Consider the following 20008-nt stretch of genomic DNA (forward strand, 5'->3'; position numbering starts at 1 on the left):
TATTAGTCCATTCTCATGCTACTAATAAAGGCATATTTAAGATTAGGTAATTTATAAAGGAAAGGGGTTTAATGAACTAGAAGTTTTACCTGGCTGGGGAAGCCTCACAATCATGGCAGAAATGAGGGAAGAGCAAAGAGCTTTGTCTTACATAGTGGCAGGCAAGAGACCTTTGCAGGGCCACTCCCCTTTATAAAGCCATCAGATCTGGTGAGACTTATTCACTATCACAAGAGCAGAAAAACTTGCTCCCATAATTCAATTACCTCCCTCCACGTCCCTCCCACAACACATGAGGATTATAATTCAAGGTGAGATTTGGGTGTTGACACAGAGTTAAACCATATCATTCTGCCTCTAGCCCCTCCAAAATCTCATATCCTCACATTTCAAAACCAATTATGCCTTCCAATAGTTCCCCAAAGTCTCAGCTCATTCCAGCATTAACCCAAAAGTCCAAGTCCAAGTCTCATATGAGACAAGGCAAGTCCCTTCTGCCTATGGGCCTGTGAAATCAAAAGCAAGTTAGTTACCTCCCAGATACAATGGAGGTAAAGGCATTGGGTAAATACACCCATTTCAAATGGGAGAAATTGGTGAAAACGTAGGGGCTGCAGGCCCCATGTAAGCCCAAAATCTAGCAGGGCAGTCAAATCTTAAAGCTCCAAAATGACTTCCTTTGACTCTATGTCTCACATTAGGTCACACTGCTGCAAGAGATGGGTTCCCATGGTCTTGGGAAGGTATACCTCTGTGGCTTTGCAGGATGCAGCCCCCTTCCTGGCTGCTTTCACAGCTGGCATTTAGTGTCTGCAGCTTTTCCAGGCACACGATGCAAGCTGTCTGTGGGTTTACCATTCTGGGGTCTGAAAGATGGTGGTCCTCTTCTCATAGCTCCACTAGGCAGTGCCCCAGTGGGGACTCTTTGTGGGTGCTGTCACTCAACATTTCCATTCTGCACCTGCCTAGCAGAGGTTCTCCATGAGGGCTCTGCCCTTGCAGCACACCTCTGCCTGGACATGGTAGAATCTCCATACATCCTTTGAAATCTAGACAGAGGTTCCCAAACTTCAATTATTGATTTCTCTGCACCTGTAGGCCCAAAATCATGTGTAAGTCACCAACGCTTGGGGCTTGCAACTTCTGAAGCAATGGCTTGAGTTCTACGTTGGCCCATTTTAGCCACAGCTGGGATTCAGGTCAACAAGTCTTGAGACTGCACAAAGCAGCAAGGTTCTATGCCCAACCCACAAAACTATTGCTTCCTCCTAGGCCTCCAGATCTGTGATGGGACAGGCTGCTGTGAAGACCTTTAATATGCCCTGGAGACATTTTCTCCATTGTCTTGGCAAATAATATTTGGCTCTTCAATACTTATGCAAATTTCTGCAGCTGGCTTGAATTTCTCCTCAGAAAAATGGGTTTTTCTTTTCTATTGCATCATCAGCCTGAAAATTTTCTGAACATTTCTGCTCTGCTTTCTTTTTAAACAAGTTCCAATTCCAAAACATATCTTTGGGATTACATAAAACTAAATGCTTTTAACAATAGACAAGTCACCTCTTGAATGCTTTGCTGCTTAGAAATTTCTTCCACCAGATGCTCTAAATCATCTATCTCAAGTTAAAAGTTCCACAGATCTCTAGCACAGGGGCAAAGTGACACCAGTCTCTTTACTAAAGTATAATATGAGACATCTTTGCTCCAGTTCTCAACAAGTTCCTTATCTCCATCTGAGACCACCTAAGCCTGGAATTTATTTTTCATATCACTATCAACATTTTGGACAAAGCCATTTAACAAGTCTCCAGAAAGTGCAAACTTTCCCACATCTTTCTGTTTTCTGAGCCCACCAAGTCTCTAGGAAGTTCCAAACTTTCCCACAGTTTTCTATCTTCTTCTGAGCCCTCCAAACTAGTCCAACTTCTGCCTGTTTTCCAGTTCTACATTTTTAGGTATCTTTATAGCAACTCCCACTACCCAGTACCAATTTACTGTATTAGTCCATTCTCACGCTGCTAATAAAAACATACCTGAGACTGGGTAATTTATTTAAAAAAAAGAGATTTAATAAAATCACAATTCCACATGGCTGGGGAGGCCTCACTATCATGGCAGAAGATGAAGGAAGAGCAAAAGGAAGTCTTACATGGCAGCAGACCTGAGACATTTGCTGGAAAATTCCCATTTATAAAACCATCAGATCTCCTGAGACTTATCCACTATCAGCCACCCCTATGATTCAATTATGTCACACCGGGTCCCTTCCATGACATGTGGGGATTATTGCAATTCAAAGTGAGATTTGGATGTGGACACAGAGCCAAACCACATCAATAACATCAGAAAATGAATAGGTAAGTGTTCACTCTTCTTTTATTCTCTGAAAGTTATTGTGTATAATTGGTGTTTTTAAAAAATTTCATAGAATTCTCCAATGTAATAATGTGGTTTGGAGGTTCCTTTTTGCAAATTATCAATTACAAATTGTTGACAACTTTATTGATCTTCTCAAAGAACCAGTTCTTTGTTTCATTGATTTTCTCTATTCTGTTTTCCATTTTATTGATTTCTGATGTTTATTATTGTCTTCATTCCGCTTACTTTGGGATATTTCTTGCTTTTCCTTCTAGTTTTTTGAGGTAGGAACTTATGTTATTGATTTCAAAGTTTTCCTTTCTTTCCATGTATGCATTTAGGGCTATAATTTTGCCTTTTAGTCCAAGTTTAGTAGTGTCTCACAAAATTTTTATATTGCATTTTCATTTTCATTCAATTAAATCCATTTCAAAAATTCTCTTGACTTTTGTGTGACCCCATGCATTATTATTTTACTGCATTTTAGGTTTTGGGGTACATGTGAAGAACATGCAAGATAGTTGCATAGGTACATATGTGGCAGTGTGATTTGCTGCCTTCCTCCCCTTCACTTATATCTGGCACTTCTCCCCCTGCTATCTCTCCCGAACTCCCCACCCCCCGCTGTCCCTCCCCTATTCCCCCCAACAGACCCCAGTGTGTGGTGCTCCCTTCCCTGTGTCCATGTGTTCCCATTGTTCAACACATGCCTGTGAGTGAAAACATGGTATTTCATTTTCTGTTCTTGTGTCAGTTTGCTGAGAATGATGGTCTCCAGGTTCATCCATATCCCTACAAAGGACACAAACTCATCATTTTTTATTGCTGCATAATATTCCATGGTGTGTATGTGCCACATTTTCCCTGTCCAGTCTATCATCGATGGGCATTTGGGTTGGTTCCAGGTCTTTGCTATTGTAAACAGTGCTGCAATGAACATTCCTGTGCATGTGTCCTTATAGTAGAATGATTTATAGTCCTTTGGATATATACCCAGTAATGAGACTGCTGGGTCAAATGGAATTTTTATTTCTAGGTCCTTGAGGAATCACCACACTGTCTTCCACAATGGTTGAACTAATTTACACTCCCATCAGCAGTGTAGAAGTGTTCCTATTTCTCCACATCCTCTCCAGCATCTGTTGTCTCCAGATTTTTTAATGATCACCATTCTAACTGGTGTGAGATGGTATCTCAATGTAGTTTTGATTTGCATTTCTCTAACGACCAGTGATGATGAGCATTTTTTCATATGTTTGTTGGCCTCATGTATGTCTTCTTTTGTAAAGTGTCTGCTCATATCCTTTGCCCACTTTTGAATGGGCCTGTTTGTTTTTTTCTTGTAAATCTGTTTGAGTTCTTTCTGGATTCTGGATATCAGCCCTTTGTCAGATGGGTAAACTGCAAAAATTTTTTCCCATTATGTTGGTTGCCGATTCCCTCTAATGACTGTTTCTTTTGCTGTGCAGATGTTGTGGAGTTTGATTAGGTCCCATTTGTCTATTTTGGCTTTTGTTGCCAATGCTTTTGGTGTTTTGGTCAGGAAGTCCTTGCCTACTCCTATGTCCTGAATGGTTTTGCCTAGATTTTCTTCTAGGGTTTTTATGGTGTTAGGTCTTATGTTTAAGTCTTTAATCCATCTGGAGTTAATTTCAGTGTAAGGTGTCAGGAAGGGATCCAGTTTCTGCTTTCTGCACATAGCTAGCCAGTTTTCCCAACACCATTTATTAAACAGGGAATCCTTTCCTAACCATGAACATGGAATGTTTCTCCATCTGTTTATGTCCTCTCTTATTTCGTTGAGCAGTGGTTTGTAATTCTCCTTGAAGAGGTCCTTTATGTTCCTTGTTAGTTGTATTCCTAGGTATTTTATTCTCCTTGTAGCAATTGTGAATGGCAGTTCATTCTTAATTTGGCTCTCTTTCAGTCTGTTATTGGTGTATAGGAATGCTTGTGATTTTTGCACATTGATTATGTATCCTGAGACTTTGCTGAAGTTGCTTATTAGTTTCAGGAGATTTTCGGCTGAGACGATGGGGTCTTCTAGATATATTATCATATCATCTGCAAATAGAGACAATTTGGCTTCCTCCTTTCCTATTTGAATACCCTTTATTTCTTTTTCTTGCCTGATTTCTCTGGTTAGAACTTCCAGTACTATGAAGAGGAATGGTGGGAGAGGACATCCTTGTCTAGTGCCAGATTTCAAAGGGAATGCTTCCAGTTTTTGCCCATTCAGTATGATATTGGCTGTTGGTTTGTCGTAAATAGCTTTTATTATTTTGAGATACGTTCTATCAATACCTAGTTTATTGAGGGTTTTTAGCATAAAAGGCTGTTGAATTTTATCAAAGGCCTTCTCTGCATCAATTGAGATAATCATGTGGGTTTTGCTTTTGGTTCTGTTTATGTGGTGAATTACATTTATAGACTTGCATATGTTGAACCAGCCTTGCATCCTTGGGATCAATCCTACTTGATCATGGCGAATAACTTTTTGATGTGCTGTTGCAATTGGCTTGCCAATATTTTATTGAAGATTTTTGCATCTATGTTCATCATGGTTATCGGCCTGAAGTTTTCTTTTCTTGTTGAGTCTCTGTCGGGTTTTGGTATCAGGATGATGTTGGTCTCATAAAATGATTTAAGAAGAATTCCCTGTTCTTGGATTATTTGGAATAGTTTCAGAAGAAATGGTAACAGTTTCTTTTTGTGTGTCTGGTAGAATTCAGCTGTGAACCCATCTGGAACTGGGCTTTGTGTGGTAGGCTCTTAATTGCTGACTCAACTTCAGATCTTGTTATTGGTTTATTCAGAGTTACGACTTCTTCCTGCTTTAGGCTTGGGAGAATGCAAGTGTCCAAGAATTTATCCATTTTTTCCAGGTTTACTAGTTTATGTGCATAGAGTTGTTTGTAATATTCTCTGATGATGGTTTGAATTTCTGTGGAATCTGTGGTGATTTCCCCTTTATCATTTTTTATCACGTTTATTTGGTTATTCTCTCTTCTTTTTTATTAATCTGGCTAGTGGTCTATTTTGTTGATCTTTTCAAAAAAAAGCTCCTGGATTTATTAATTTTTTGAAGGGTTTTTTGTGTCTCTATCTCCTTCAGTTCTGCTCGGATCTTAGTTATTTCTTGTCTTCTGCTAGGTTTTGAGTTTTTTGTTCTTGCTCCTCTAGCTGTTTCAATTTTGATGATAGGGTGTCAATTTTGTATCTCTCCTTTCTTCTCATGTGGGCACTTATTGCTATATATTTTCCTCTAGAGACTGCTTTAAGTGTGTCCCAGAGATTCTGGTATGTCATGTCTTCCTTCTCGTTGGTTTTGGAGAACTTCTTTATTTTTGCCTTCATTTCATTGTTTATCTAGTCAACATTCAAGAGCCACTTGTTCAGTTTCCATGAAGCTGTGCGGTTCTGAGTTAGTTTCTGAGTTCTGAGTTCTAACTTGATTACACAGTGGTCTGAGAGACTGTTTGTTTTCCGTTCTTTTGCATTTGCTGAGGAGTGATTTACTTCCAATTATGTGGTCAATTTTTAGAGTAGGTGTTATGTGGTGCTGAGAAGAATGTATATTCTGTGGATTTGGGGTGGAGAGTTCTGTAAATGTCTATTAGGCTTGCTTGTTCCAGATCTGAGTTCAAGTCCTGGATGTCCTTGTTAATTTTCTGTCTAGTTGATCTGTCTAATATTGACAATGGAGTGTTAAATTCTCCCACTATTACTGTGTGAAAGTCTAAGTCTCTTTGTAAGTCATTATGAACTTGACTTATGTATCTGGGTGCTCCTGTATTGTGTCCGTATATATTTAGGATCGTTAGCTCTTTTTGTTATGTCTATCCTTTTACCATTATGTAATGTACTTTTTTGTCTCTTTTTATCTTTGTTGCTTTAAAGTCTATTTTATCAGAGGTGAGAATGGCAACTCCTGCTTTTTTTTGCTCTCCATTTGCTTGGTAAATCTTCCTTCATCCCTTTATTTTGAGCCTTTGTGTATCCTTGCATGCCAGATGGGTTTTGGCTTTTTATCCAATTTGCTAGTCTATGTCTGTTGATTGGTGCATTTAGCCCATTTACATTTACAGTTAATATTGTTATGTGTGAATTTGTTCCTGCCATTTTGATCCTAGCTGGCTGTTTTGTCCATTAGTTGATGCAGATTCCTCATTTTGTTGATGCTCTTTACCATTTGGTATGCTTTTGGAGTGGCTGGTACTGGTTGTTCCTTTCTATGTGTAGTGCCCCTTTCAGGAGCTGTTGTAAAGCAGGCCTGGTAGTGACAAAATCTCTGAATACTTGCTTGTTGGCGAATGATTTTATTTTTCCTTCTCTTATAAAGCTTAGTTTGGCTGGATATGAAATTCTGGGTTGAAAGTTCTTTTCTTTAAGGATATTGACTATTGGCCCCCACTCTCTTCTGGCTTGTAGGGTTTCTGCCGAGAGATTTGCTGTGAGTCTGATGGGCTTCCCTTTGTGGGTAACCCGACCTTTCTCTCTGGCTGCCCTTAGCATTTTCTCCTTCATTTCAACCCTGGTGAATCTGACGATTATGTGCCTTGGGGTTGCTCTTCTTGAGGAATATCTTTGTGGTGTTCTCTGTATTTCCTAGACTTGAATATTGGCCTGCCTTGCTAGGTTGGGGAAGTTTTCCTGGATAATATCCTGAAGAGTATTTTCCAGCTTGGATTCATTCTCTTCATCACATTCAGGTACACCTATCAAATGTAGATTAGGTCTTTTCTCATAGTCCCATATTTCTTGGGGACTTTGTTCATTCCTTTTCATGTTTTTTTCTCTAATCTTGCCTTCTCATTTTATTTCTTTGAGTTGATCTTCGAGCTCTTATATCCTTTCTTCTGCTTGGTCAATTCAGCTGTTGAAACTTATGCATGCTTCACGAAGTTCTTGTGTTGTGTTTTTCAGCTCCATCAATTCACTTATATTCCTCTCTAAGTTGCCCATTCTTGTTATCATTTTGTCAAATCTTTTTTCAAGCTTCTTAGTTTCTTTGCATTGAGTTAGAACATGTTCATTTAGCTCACAGAAGTTTCTCATTACCCACCTTCTGAAGTCTGATTCTGTCATTTCTTCACACTCATTCTCCATCCAGCTTTGTTCCCTTGCTGGTGAGGAGTTGTGATCCCTGGTAGGAGGAGACATGTTCTGGTTTCGGGTGTTTTCCTCCTTTTTCCACTGGTTTCTTCCCATCTTTGTGGATTTATCCACCTGTCATCTTTGTAGTTGCTGATTTTCTGATTGGGTCTCTGAGTGGACATCCACATTGTTGATGATGAAGTTATTTCTGTTTCTTAGTTTTCCTTCTAACAGTCTGTCCCCTCTGCTGTAGAACTGCTGAGGTCCACTCCAGGCCCTGCTTGCCTGGCGATCACCTGCAGCAGCTGCAGAACAGTAAGGGTTGCTACCAGTTTCTTCTGCTATCTTTGTCCCAGAATGATGCCCACCAAATGTCAGTCTGATCAGTCCTTTGTGAGGTGACTCTTTGGATATACGGGGGTCAGGGAGCTGCTTGTGGAGACAGTCTGTCCTTTTGAGGAGCTCAAGTGCTGAGCTCTGAGCTCTGTTTTTCATTCAGAGCTGCTAGGCAGGTACGTTTAAGTCTCCTGTAGCAGAACTCATAAGCCCCCCCCTTTTTTTCCCAGGTGCTCTATCCTGGGGAGTTAGGGCTTTATTTATGAGTTTCTGTTGTGCTGCTGCCTTTTTTTTTCAGGGATGCCCTTCCCAGCAAGAAGGCAGCCTAGTCACTGTCAGCCTGCTGAGGCTTTGCTGAGCTGCTGTGGGCTCCACTCTGCTGCTGTGTGAACCTCCCTGTAGTCCTGTTTATATGGGTGTGGTTAGAAATGCTTCCGCAATGGTGGCCCACCTCTGTAATGGCGGACTCTCTCTGTTTTAGCGGGTTGCCTTGGCAATGGCGGGTTGCCTCAGCAATGGCAAGCTGCCTCAGCAACGGTGGACTGCCTCTGTAGGGGTGGAGGGCCTTGGTATTGGTGGACGCCCCTCCCCCACAGAGCTGCACCATCCCGGGTTCAGCTGTCCTTGCTGTGAAACTCTCAACCCCGAGCATTTCCAATTGCTGTTTTGGGGGGTTTTTTGTTTTGTTTTGTGGGGGTAGGATGCGCCAAGTCTGATCACCTGGCTCCCTGCCTCAGAGCCTTTTTTTTTTTTAAGTTGAATGGTTGACTCTCTCCCACGTGTTCCAGTCGCCTGCTGAAAAGGCGACAGGATCTGTGTGATTTCCTGTGCAGCGACCCACTGTGCCAGCTGAAACAATGGTGCTGAGATTTGTGGTGCTTTTTTGCCTGGGAATGTCCTGGCCTGGCTCCCTGTTTGAGTCTCCTGTTTAATCAGATAAATGGGCAAATCTGCCTTCCCAGAGCTCCAATTGCTAGCTTAAAAGGGCAACCAGACCAGTGTGTTTTGTATGGAGAACTGCCACGCCGGGGTGCTGGCAAAACAGCTGCACTGGCAACCCATGGGGCTCCACCATCTGGGAATCTCCTGGTCTGTGGGCAATAAAGATCCATCTGGAAATGCAGCATCCACTCACCCTCTGCACTTTCACTGGGAGCTGCAATCCTGAGCTGTTCCTAAACGGCCATCTTGCTCCACCCCCCCACCCATGAATTATTTATAAATGTGTTCCCAAGTGTTTGGAAACTTTTCTGTAATCTTTCTCTTATTGATTTGTATTTTGATTCCATTGTTTCAGAGAATATACTTTGTATAAATTCAATTGTTTTAAAGTTGTTGAGGTTGGTTTTATGGCCCAGAGTATGGTTTATGTTGGTATAGGTATGATTTAAAAATAATGTGTAGTTTGTTGTTTGATAGAGTGTTCCATAAATGTCTAGTTTCTATTGGTTGAGCTCTTCTATATCTTTGTTAAAATTCTCTTTACTTATTTCATGAATTGCTGAGAGAGTAGTGTTCATGTCTCCAACTATAATTATGAATGTGTCCATTTCTTCTTTCAGTTTGATCAGTTTTTGCTTCACATATTTTCCTGATCTGTCTTCTGGTGCACATACATTTAGAATCTCTGCCCTTTTGGTGAATTTAAACTTTTCTTGTTATTAATCTCCTTCTCCATCTGTAGTAATTTTATTTTCTCTGAAGTCTACTACATATGATGATATTAATATAGTCACTCCTGCTTTCCTTTTATTAAAATTTATGTAAGATATATTTTCAATCATTTTAGTTTCAACTGCTTATATTGTCATATTTGATGTTAGTTTCTCATAGACAGCATTTAGTTAATCTCTGTAAATCTCTGTCTTTTGATTGCTGTGTTTATACCATTTAAATTTAATAGAATTATTGATACCTGTGAGTTAAATCAGCTATTTTATTTTTGTTTTCTGTTTGTTCTCTCTTCTTTTCATTTATATCTTCTTTTTCCTCTCTGTCTGTGGAAACCCACGACACATATAAAACATGTAAATCATCATGTAAAACTTATTGTTTTTTAAGACAGAGTCTAACTCTGTTGCCCAGGCTGGAGTGCAATGGCATGCTCTCAGCTCACTGCAACCTCCGCCTCCCAGATTCAAGCAATTCTCCTGCCTCAGCCTCCAAGTAGCTGGGATTACAGGTGTATACCATCATGCCTGTCTAATTTTTGTATTTTTAAGTAGAGACCAGTTTCACCATGCTTGGTAGGCTGGTCTTGAACCCCTAACCTCATGATCTTCCCACCTCAGCCTCCCAAAGTGCTGGGATTACAGGCATGAACCACCATGCCCAGCTCATATAAAACATTTTTTACAATTTCCCTTTTATTTATCTATAGCATTTTGACTGTGTCTCTTTGTATAGCTGTTTTAGTGGTTGCACTAGTTATTATGTTGTTACATATCCATAACTTACCACAGTCTACTTGTGTTCTCATTTTATCAGTTCTAGTGAAGTATAGAAAGATTACTTCCCTTTACATTTCTTTATTCTCCCCCATTTATAATTTTCTTAGATATTTCTTCTACAAATATTTAGAGCAACATTGGTGTTTTAGTTTTTGCTTCAACTATCTAGTGTAATTAGAATACTCAAGAGAAGAGTCTGTTATATGTACCCATATTTTTGTTTACTGTATTTGGTCTTTCTTCCCAATGTCACAAGTTTTATTCTTTTGTTGTTTCCTTTACTTTTAGAAATTTTATTTAGCCATTCCTGTAGAGTAAGTCTCCTGGCAACATATTTTCTTATGTTTCCTTCATGTAGGAATGTGTTGATTTCTTGTTCATTTCTGAAGGGTGTTTTTCTCTAGATATAGAATCTCAATTTTTATTTTTTATGTTGGAATGCCTGTGTTTATATTATTGAGTTTTAAGTATTCTTTTTATACTCTGGTTATACATCCTCTGTCAGACATGAGTATATCGAATATTTTCTTACAATCTATAACTTGCTTTTTAAAACTATCTTAATGGTGCTTTTGAAGAACAAAGTATTTTGCTTTGATAAAGTGCTATTTTTTCATTATTTGGGCTTTTTGTTCAAGTCTAATAAATTATTACCACTCTAAGCCCATGAAGTTTTTTTTCTAGAATATTTTAAACTTTCCTTTAGATTTAGATATTGATTTACCTCATTTATATGAGATGATTTTTTTAGTGTATGATGTGAAATTGAGGTTGAGGTTCTATATTTTCTTTATTCCTATTTGCTTCATCACCATTTGCTAAAGTTGTTTTCCTTTTTCTGTTGAATTATTTTAGAGACCATGCCAAAACATAATTTGAATTTGTATGTGTGAGTCTATTTCAGGATTCACAATTGTTTTCATTTGATGTATTCATCTATCTTCTTGCTAGTATCATACTCTTGATTTCCATAGCTTTCTAGTGTGTATGACAGTCAAGTAGGGTAAGTTCTCCAACTGTTCTAAGACATTTTCATTTTGATATATATTTGGACGTAACAAATTGCCTTTTTTTTTTTTTTTTTTTTTGAGATGGAGTTTTGCTCTTGTTACCCAGGCTGGAGTGCAATGGCGCAATCTCGGCTCACCGCAACCTCCACCTCCTGGGTTCAGGCAATTCTCCTGCCGCAGCCTCCCGAGTAGCTAAGATTACAGGCACGCACCACTGTGCCCAGCTAATTTTTTGTATTTTTAGTAGAGTTGGGGTTTCACCATGTTGACCAGGATGGTCCCGATCTGCTGACCTCGTGATCCACCCGCCTCGGCCTCCCAAAGTGCTGGGATTACAGGCTTGAGCCACCGCGCCCGGCCACAAATTGCCTTTTTTTAAAGCCCAGTATCATTTGGGTTAGGATTGTGTCAAATATATAGATAGATTTATGAGGAATTTACATTTTAATAACTTTAACAATATTGAGCCTTATAATCTATAAATATAGCATCTATTTTCTTTCCAATTGCTTATTGTTGTTGATTAGAAATACAATTGATCTTTGTATATTTTCTTTTTTTTGTTGTTATTTCGTTTTTATTTCATAATCATAAACTTAACTCTGCAATCCAGCTAGGCATGGATGGGAACAAGGAAAACATGGAACCCAAAGGGAACTGCAGTGAGAGCACAGATTTTAGGATACTGCGAGCAAATGGGGTGGAGGGTGCTCTCCTGAGCTACAGAAGGAATGGTCTGGTGGTTAAGATAAAACACAAGTCAAACTTATTAAAGTTGTCCACAGTCAGCAATGGTGATCTTCTTGCTGATCTTGCCATTCCTGGACCCAAAGTGCTCCATGGCCTCCACAATATTCATGCCTTCTTTCACCTTGCCAAAGAGCACATGCTTGCCATCCAACAACTCAGTCTTGACAGTGCAGATGAAAAACTGGGAACCGTTTGTGTTGGGTCCAGCATTTGCCATGGACAAGATGCCAGGATCTGTATGCTTTAGGATGAAGTTCTCATCATCAAATTTCTCCCCGTAGATGGACTTGCCACCAGTGCCATTATGGCATGTGAAGTCACCACCCTGACACATAAACCCTGGAATAATTCTGTGAAAGCAGGAACCCTTATAACCAAATCCTTTCTCTCCAGTGCTCAGAGCACGAAAGTTTTCTGCTGTCTTTGGAACCTTGTCTGCAAACAGCTCGAAGGAGACGTGGCCCAGGGGATCGCCGTCGACGGCAATGTCGAAGAACACGGTGGGGTTGACCATGGCTGATACTACAAGGCTCCAGGCGGCGGCGGCGTCTGCAAAGCCTCTTTGTATATTTTCTTTGCATCCTGTGACATTGCAAAGTTCACTTTTTTATTCTTTACAACTTTTTTAAACAAAAAAATAACAACAAAAAACAATTTTAATTACATACATATGCATGGAGTCCCACAAAGACATGAGATCCCTCCATATAACTTTCTAGGCATATGTTATATTATCTTCAAATCGAAATTTTATTATTTATTCTTTTCTAAAATGTATGCCTTTTCTTTCTTTTTTTAAAATTCATTTAATACATTAAGACCTCTGGTATAATCCTGACTAGATGTGGTAGAAATGTACAACTTTATCTTTTCCCTCTTTGAGGATATAACGCTCATTCCTTCTGCATAAGTAAAATATTTTAAGTTGATTTATGTCAGACTTTATTTGCCTAGAAGAAAAGAAATTCTTTTGTCCCTAGTTTGCGGAGAGTTTTTATTATAAACAGGTGCTGAATTTTTAAGTGCTTTTTCAGAATCTACTTAAAAATAATTTTTCTTCTTTAATCTGTTAATGTGTGAGCTCCACTGTGATTTCCATATAATAAACCAACTTGCCATTGCTGCGATTGCCATTGCCACATGGTCATGATTATTTAATGACTTTAGATATTGCCAAATCCAATGTGACAATGTTTGATTATAGATTTTTGTGTCTATGCTCACAATGAATATTAGTCTTTAATTTTCTTTGCATATGATATCGTCTTCTAGACTTGCTGTCAGATTTATATTGGCTTCATGAAATGACTTGGAAAGTATCCCCCGTTCCCCTATTATATGAAAGAGTTTGTGTAATATTGGTAATATTAGTTTATTAAATGTTTGAAAAATTTCCTATGAGCAGCTTTGGATATGAAGTTTTTGTGGGAATTTATTTAATCATAAATTCTATTTATCAACAGATGTAGGGCTATTTAAAAATTTCTACTTTTGTGGTGAGAGAACATAATGTGTATGATGGTCCCCCATTTATTTCATTAAAAAGTAATACACATTCTTTGAAATTTAAAATTTTAAGTGTATAATTCTGGGAATTTTGACAAACATGTATAGTCATATAAACACCATCAAAATCAAGATATAGAGCAACAGTCATCAAACAATGACAGTGGAACAAATATTGTCTATAGGCTGTTTTTGTATGGCCACTCAGCTGAGAATTTTTTCAATATTAATAAAGGGTTCTGAAATAAAAACCAGCAAGGATACGTGACAGAAACTTTTATGGCCCTAAAAATATTTATTATCAGGTCCATTACAGAAAAAGATTTGCCCAACCCTAATAGAGTAATTCCACTACTCCAAAGAATTCTTCTGTGCCCCTTTGTCAGCCACTCTCCCCAACTGCAGCTCCAGGCAAAGACTGAGCAGTTTTCAATCTCTACGGCACTTGCAAGAATGTCACGTAGATCAAATGTTACAGTATATAACTTACTGTGTGTAGATTTTTTTTTCTTTCACTTAGCACAAAGCAGTTGAGAGTTATCCATGTTATTGCATTTATCAGTTATTCCTACTCATAAGGCAGGGACTTCTGGGTTCCAAACTTATACTCTGTGTTCAGTCAGATGTCTTTATTTTTACTGGTCAAAAATTCAGCATCTTCCAACCCTGCGCAACCTCCAGAGCACATGTTCAGCTCACAAAGAGCTGTTCTTTGCCAGGTATTCAAGAGACTTGCCCTGTGTATAGGCAGTGTCGTGTTCGGCCTAAGATTTTTTAAGATACTCTAAGTCTCTGGATTCCTCTCTGTACTGGACCTTACATTCCGTTGGTACACCTTTAAAAATTTCACCTGACTCAGCAGGGATCAAACTGATTTCTCTTTCCTCTGTAAGAACAATGGGCCCCACTTTCACATGCTGCCATTAAGAAAGTTCACGACACTACTATAAATGTTAAGTTTACCATATGGTTCATCTTCTCTCAAGAACCATAGCCCTATACTGTCATCCAACACCAAAAATTCACTGCCTTACGTTTTTTTCAGTTTCTTAGTTGTTAATGGCAGAAGAGTAAGCCCAATATCCAATATTCCTTTGGCTAGAATCAGAAATTATTTGTTTTGAACAATTTAAAGAACTAATAAATCATCTGTCAGCATTTAAATGATACTGAAACCAGACACTAACAATATTAGCCTGACATTCTGCTTGTCCACGAAACCGTACATATAGAACTTATCTCTTCATACTTTTTAATACAATTTAATGCACATTTACTAAAATGTTTGTTTATAGAAAGCAATTCTTGATTTAAAAAAAAAAAACTTTTATTGTTTGTGCTAAATTGACCTAAATGTTTTACCTTTTAAATTTAATTATTTGTGGTAATCCTGCGGTTATAATTAATATAAATAAAAATATTGAGGCACAACACAGTGTGTTTTGCATACAATACAGGAAAATCATTTCTTTTGAGTAGTACACTCTTCTGTTGAAAGTAGAATACAATAAACAAGGAAATGTCCGCTGCCACTATAAATTTTTAGCCTTGAGACTGCTTTGATGCTCAAGAAATGAATTTAAAAATGCTACATATATACTATAGTTTAAGAGTCAAAATTCATTTGTTCACCATCCTTCTAAATAAACCCTTTGGTCTTGTGAAGCGTAAAAGGAATAACTGTCTCTCGGGCTTATATAGTATTTCCCAGGAAAGCAGGAAGGTAAGAAGGACAGTTTTGGGTTTTTTAGTCACACTAAGATGGGATTAAATCATTTACTGAGTATGTTTCTTTAGACAAATTGTTTTACTTCTCTATGCCTTATCTTCTTTGTCAGTGCAATAGAAGCAAAATTTCCAACCTAAATCTCTTGTTTTGAGATTTAGTTTAGATAATATATAAAAAAGAATTTACCTCAGTGAAACCTATTTGTTAGGTGTTTACAATTCCCTCCCTACTCCATCACCACAACTACTAAACAAGGAGTTTATACACACACAGATACACATACACACAGGCATACACACATTGTTTTGTAAACAGGGAGCTGGTAGTTTGGGTTATTTGTTTGTTTGCTTGCTTTTTGAGATGGGGGTCCCGCTTTGTTGCCCAGGCTTAAGTGCAGTGGTGTCAACTCACTGCAACCTGCTCCTCCTAGGCTCACGTAATCCTCCCATCTCAGCCTCCAGAGTAGCTGGGACTATAGGCACATGCCACCACACCAGCGAATTTTTTGTGTTTTCCATAGAGCTGGGATTTCACCATGTTGCCCAGGCTGGTCTCAAACTCCTGGGCTCAAGGGATCTGCCTGCCTCAGTCTCCCAAAGTGCTGGGATTAAAGGTGTGAGCCACCACACTGAACCTGGTGATTTTAATGTACAGCTCTACCCTGTAAAACTGGAAATTTATCATCCTTGTGTCCAAATTTTCTAATTAGCACAAGAAATATATGTTTAGGTTCAGAAACTCTGTCAGGATTCATTAGCTTTATGCAGAAAAGTAGAGCTTTGGAGACTAAGAGAAAAGAAAAATAAACTTTTATGAGACAATCTATTAGTCAAGGTATTGGAGAAACCAGAGAAGATTTTGGAACTATCTTTAACTGTCATTTACATTTTCCTGAGCCTTAAATCTGAGTTTGTATAATAATCATAACCCCAAGATATTTTGTTTGAAAATAAAACAAGGAAAAACTCAAATTATACAGGATCTGTGCTCACAGCCAGAATATATCCTTTGGGATATACAGCATGTTTTGACTCGCTGTTGCAGAATGTTTTGGCACAGGAAATATTTAATCTAAAAAATAGGGCCTTTCATAAGAATGTCTGTTATAAACAGGGAGTCCAACTGGGCATTGAAGTGAATATTGCTTCTGGCAAGATCCTTTGACTTGATGGATACAGGGGACAGACACACTCTGTGTCTTTCAGCAGGAACACCCTTTGGATCAATAACACCCATATCTGAAATGCGAAGATGACAAGCATGAGTATTCTCTCTTTTTGTGCCTGAATCTGCTGCTTCAGTCAGAAAAAGTTACTTTTAAGTAAGTGCGGGCAACAGTGAGGTTAATTTCTTATTTAAAGTATTTTAACTATCAGACTGCAATGATGGAAATAAATCTGTTCACTCTGGCAAATATATAGCATTATCACAAAAGCCAAAGGAAAAGGAAATGCATAAGAGAAAGAGGACAAGAGAGAAGCAGTATACAAATATCAGCACAGGGAACAAGAGCAAAACAAACAAACAAACAAAAAATGCCACACTTGGAGTTAACCTGACCTCAGAGGTCAATATTCACATTCACTCTGAGTTGATTTTTTTCTGTCTTCAGAGTTCACAGTGTAAGATCATGCTAAAAGACTAACCAAGAAGGAGTAGAGGGAAGATTTGAAGTCCAGGTGACTTGAGACCAAGCCCTGACAAGAACTTTGGTCTCCCTAGCCAAGTTACTTAGACTTTTCTGCTTCTCAGTACCAACTTTCTCAAAATGAGTATATAATAGTAACTGTATCTCACATGGATATTATGAAAAGTTTGTGCAATAAAATATGATGATGGTTATACAATGATTAATGTAAACTCCTTAACGATGCAAATGTTAGTAACTCTTATTTACATGTATTTAATATTCAAGAGTATTCACCCTATTGATTCAGCAGACACCAAATTCCACAACAAACCAAAATATTTAAACTCCCTATGCCCTAATTTTTAAAATATTTTGAGTTTTTGTGTTATTACAACTTTTCACAATAAAATTTCTGCTTCACATAATTTATTAATCAAAGTTCTAACATTCACCTGCAATTCAGCATATTCTTCTATCCCTTGCTAACTCCTAGAGTTAGACATATTTTACAGGATTAATTCCTCCCATAAGAATACTATGAAAGAGCTATATAATAAGACATTTTAAAAATTCTAATTCGAAGCTAAATGATAAAGTTTTAAGAAAATCACCTTTGTGAATTTTCTTATGTATTTCAAAGTATAATTTCACGCCAAAGTTTTGTCAACGGAACAATTTTTCTTTCTCGCACACAATTTTTCCTCCTCTCTCCCAATCCATCAAAGACCTGACTTTCAAGTATTTTTTCCCTATTGACTTGCTGGCAGAAATAAACACAGAAATCAGTGAATTATTAAGTGAAGTTGCAGAAAACACCTTGCTCTTTTGGTATAGCATATCAAAGAAAAGAATCTGGGATCTTGAAATTCATGCCACAGAAGGCAACACTGTCTTTGTAAACTATAGCTGTGTGTAGGTGTATTTGATAGAGTTATTTGGTGATCATTTCATAAAGTAGAGAATAGCACCTGGACTATACCTCTAGGGTTAACCTCAAAACCTCACCAGTTCTTTCAGGGTTCTCAACCAAGAAAGACTCCCTTTGCCCATGTTGTATCCACACCATGCAGCTAATCTTTGATGAAATAGAGTGACATTTTACCAATCTCAATAACACCTGGTAAGTGCCTCCTGTTGATAGTAACACTGTGTTTTAATGAACAAATAAATGCTTATCTGCCCTTCTTGGCAAGACTCCCCAGCTATTGAGGCAAAGCACCAGCTCTCCCTATGTTACTTGGGCTAATTGACTCTTTGGATGAAGTTAAATCACACTTATCCCCAGTGGGATGTATGTTTGCCAGTAATCAATAGCTCAACAAGATCCACAAGGCAGGTAATTAAGTGGAAAGTAATTAATACCCATCAAAGGCTTTATTAACTGTTTGCCATTCCTTCACTCAAAAGTCCTACTGTACTATAAATAAGACAGGAAGAACCAAAAGGAGAAGGCAGGTTTGTTTGTAGGAAGCCAAATAATTACAAGTCTTTTTCCCTTGGGTTAATCTCATTTTGAGGATTAGAAATACTCTTCAAGTTATCATTTTATTGGTTTATTCTCTTTATTCCATTTTTACAAGCACTCAAGTAAAAAAAAATCTCAAATGCACTATTCTAGAAAAATTTTTTTATTCTGATGATATGAGAAATGGGGACAAAATAAGATGCCACAAGTATTAAAGACTTGTGTGTCGAAGAAATGAAGGCCAACATTTGGAGAAAGGAATTCCACTCAAAAGAAAAGAGAAAGCAATTGTCTTGGTGAATGGAATGCTCTAGGTGTCTTTATTTTGTGTGTGACAATCTCAGATTCTTCAGTGTATACTCATTATTTGAATATATTTTTAAATTTGTATTGAAAATCAATTCTGCTTCAGCAATCTCAATCATGTCAGAAGTATATTTCACATTGTAAGCTATCCTCTTTTTATATCTGCCTCGTGTGCAGCATCATTTGGAGTACACATTCAGAAGACAAGAGACTTGCTCTAGTGCTTTTTCTTCTTGTTCATCTTTTTATCTGGGAAATGAATAGAGTCAGTTCCCAAAGCTGCCCTAACTGTAGGTAGAGCTCTTGAATAAGGTGGGAAAATGTCAGGAGAAGGATGAATAAGAGGACACAAAACATAATTAAACCACAGGGGAGGGAGTACTTCATTTACTTGGAAATTGCTCACTTATTGATCTGGTAACATCTGTAATTTTAAGGCCTGGATTATTATATTTTTAAATTCATTCAGTTTTCGTTTAAAAAATGCAATGGTATATGTTAATGATAAGGACGTAGAGAAGTTATTGTTCCTAAGTTGATCTTTGTTACCAAACCTCTCTAATATCACAGTAGCATTCTTTTCTTAAACTTATTGAGCCCCCAGACAATTTTTCTGGAAAGTAATAAAGACACATGTGTTAAGGATTACAAAGGCTACTGAACATATGAATATTTTACTCAATTAAAGCAATTGTATGCTTATAGAATTTTTGTAATATCAAACTAAAAAATTCTTTTAAATATGACATGTTCTAATTGTGAAACTGAGGACACAATGGAAATGGACACATTTTTTCTTAATGGAAAAATAAGAATGTCTGTCTTGCGTAAAGGTGTTGTGGAAAGAGAGCTAAACTAATGCTTTGAGTATTATCCAGTTGTCTATGCATTCATTTCATGCTCAGAGAAATACATGCTATTAAACTAAATGTAATATTATTTCTACTGCTATTATTCATATCTTCTTAAATACATTAATAAATTGATTGCATCTATGTATGATTATATGTAAGCAAGTAATATGACCATGTTATATGTTGTTTTTTAGGGCAGTGATTTTTCCTTTTTTGCTTGATTTCTGCTCTTGAACCCCCACAGTACTCACCTATTATCTCAGTGTGTATACCTGTATATATACAATTACACATATAAATATGCATGTTATGCATACAAATTCATATAAACATATGTGCAATGTGGAACTCAGAGTCCTGTGGTCTCACAAAGCAATCGTGTGCAAAATATCCCAGAACCTTTTTGTGTCCTCAGAGTCGTCTTACCCCAAATATTATGAGAAAAGCTCCTTCCTCAGGACTCAGAAATCTGACTTTCACCTTTTAGAACTTTATTGTTTCTGTTTTTATAAAGCCA

The 20008-nt window shown here is 37.8% G+C and overlaps 1 pseudogene; it reads right to left on the reverse strand.

Moving 5' to 3' along the window:
- Positions 1-11828: 11828 nt before the first annotated feature.
- On the reverse strand, positions 11829-12559 carry LOC100406511 (peptidyl-prolyl cis-trans isomerase A pseudogene; annotated as a pseudogene).
- Positions 12560-20008: the final 7449 nt, after the last annotated feature.

The sequence above is a fragment of the Callithrix jacchus genome, chromosome 1, assembly GCF_049354715.1.
Source record: "Callithrix jacchus isolate 240 chromosome 1, calJac240_pri, whole genome shotgun sequence".
In the NCBI taxonomy this organism is placed as follows: domain Eukaryota; kingdom Metazoa; phylum Chordata; class Mammalia; order Primates; family Cebidae; genus Callithrix; species Callithrix jacchus.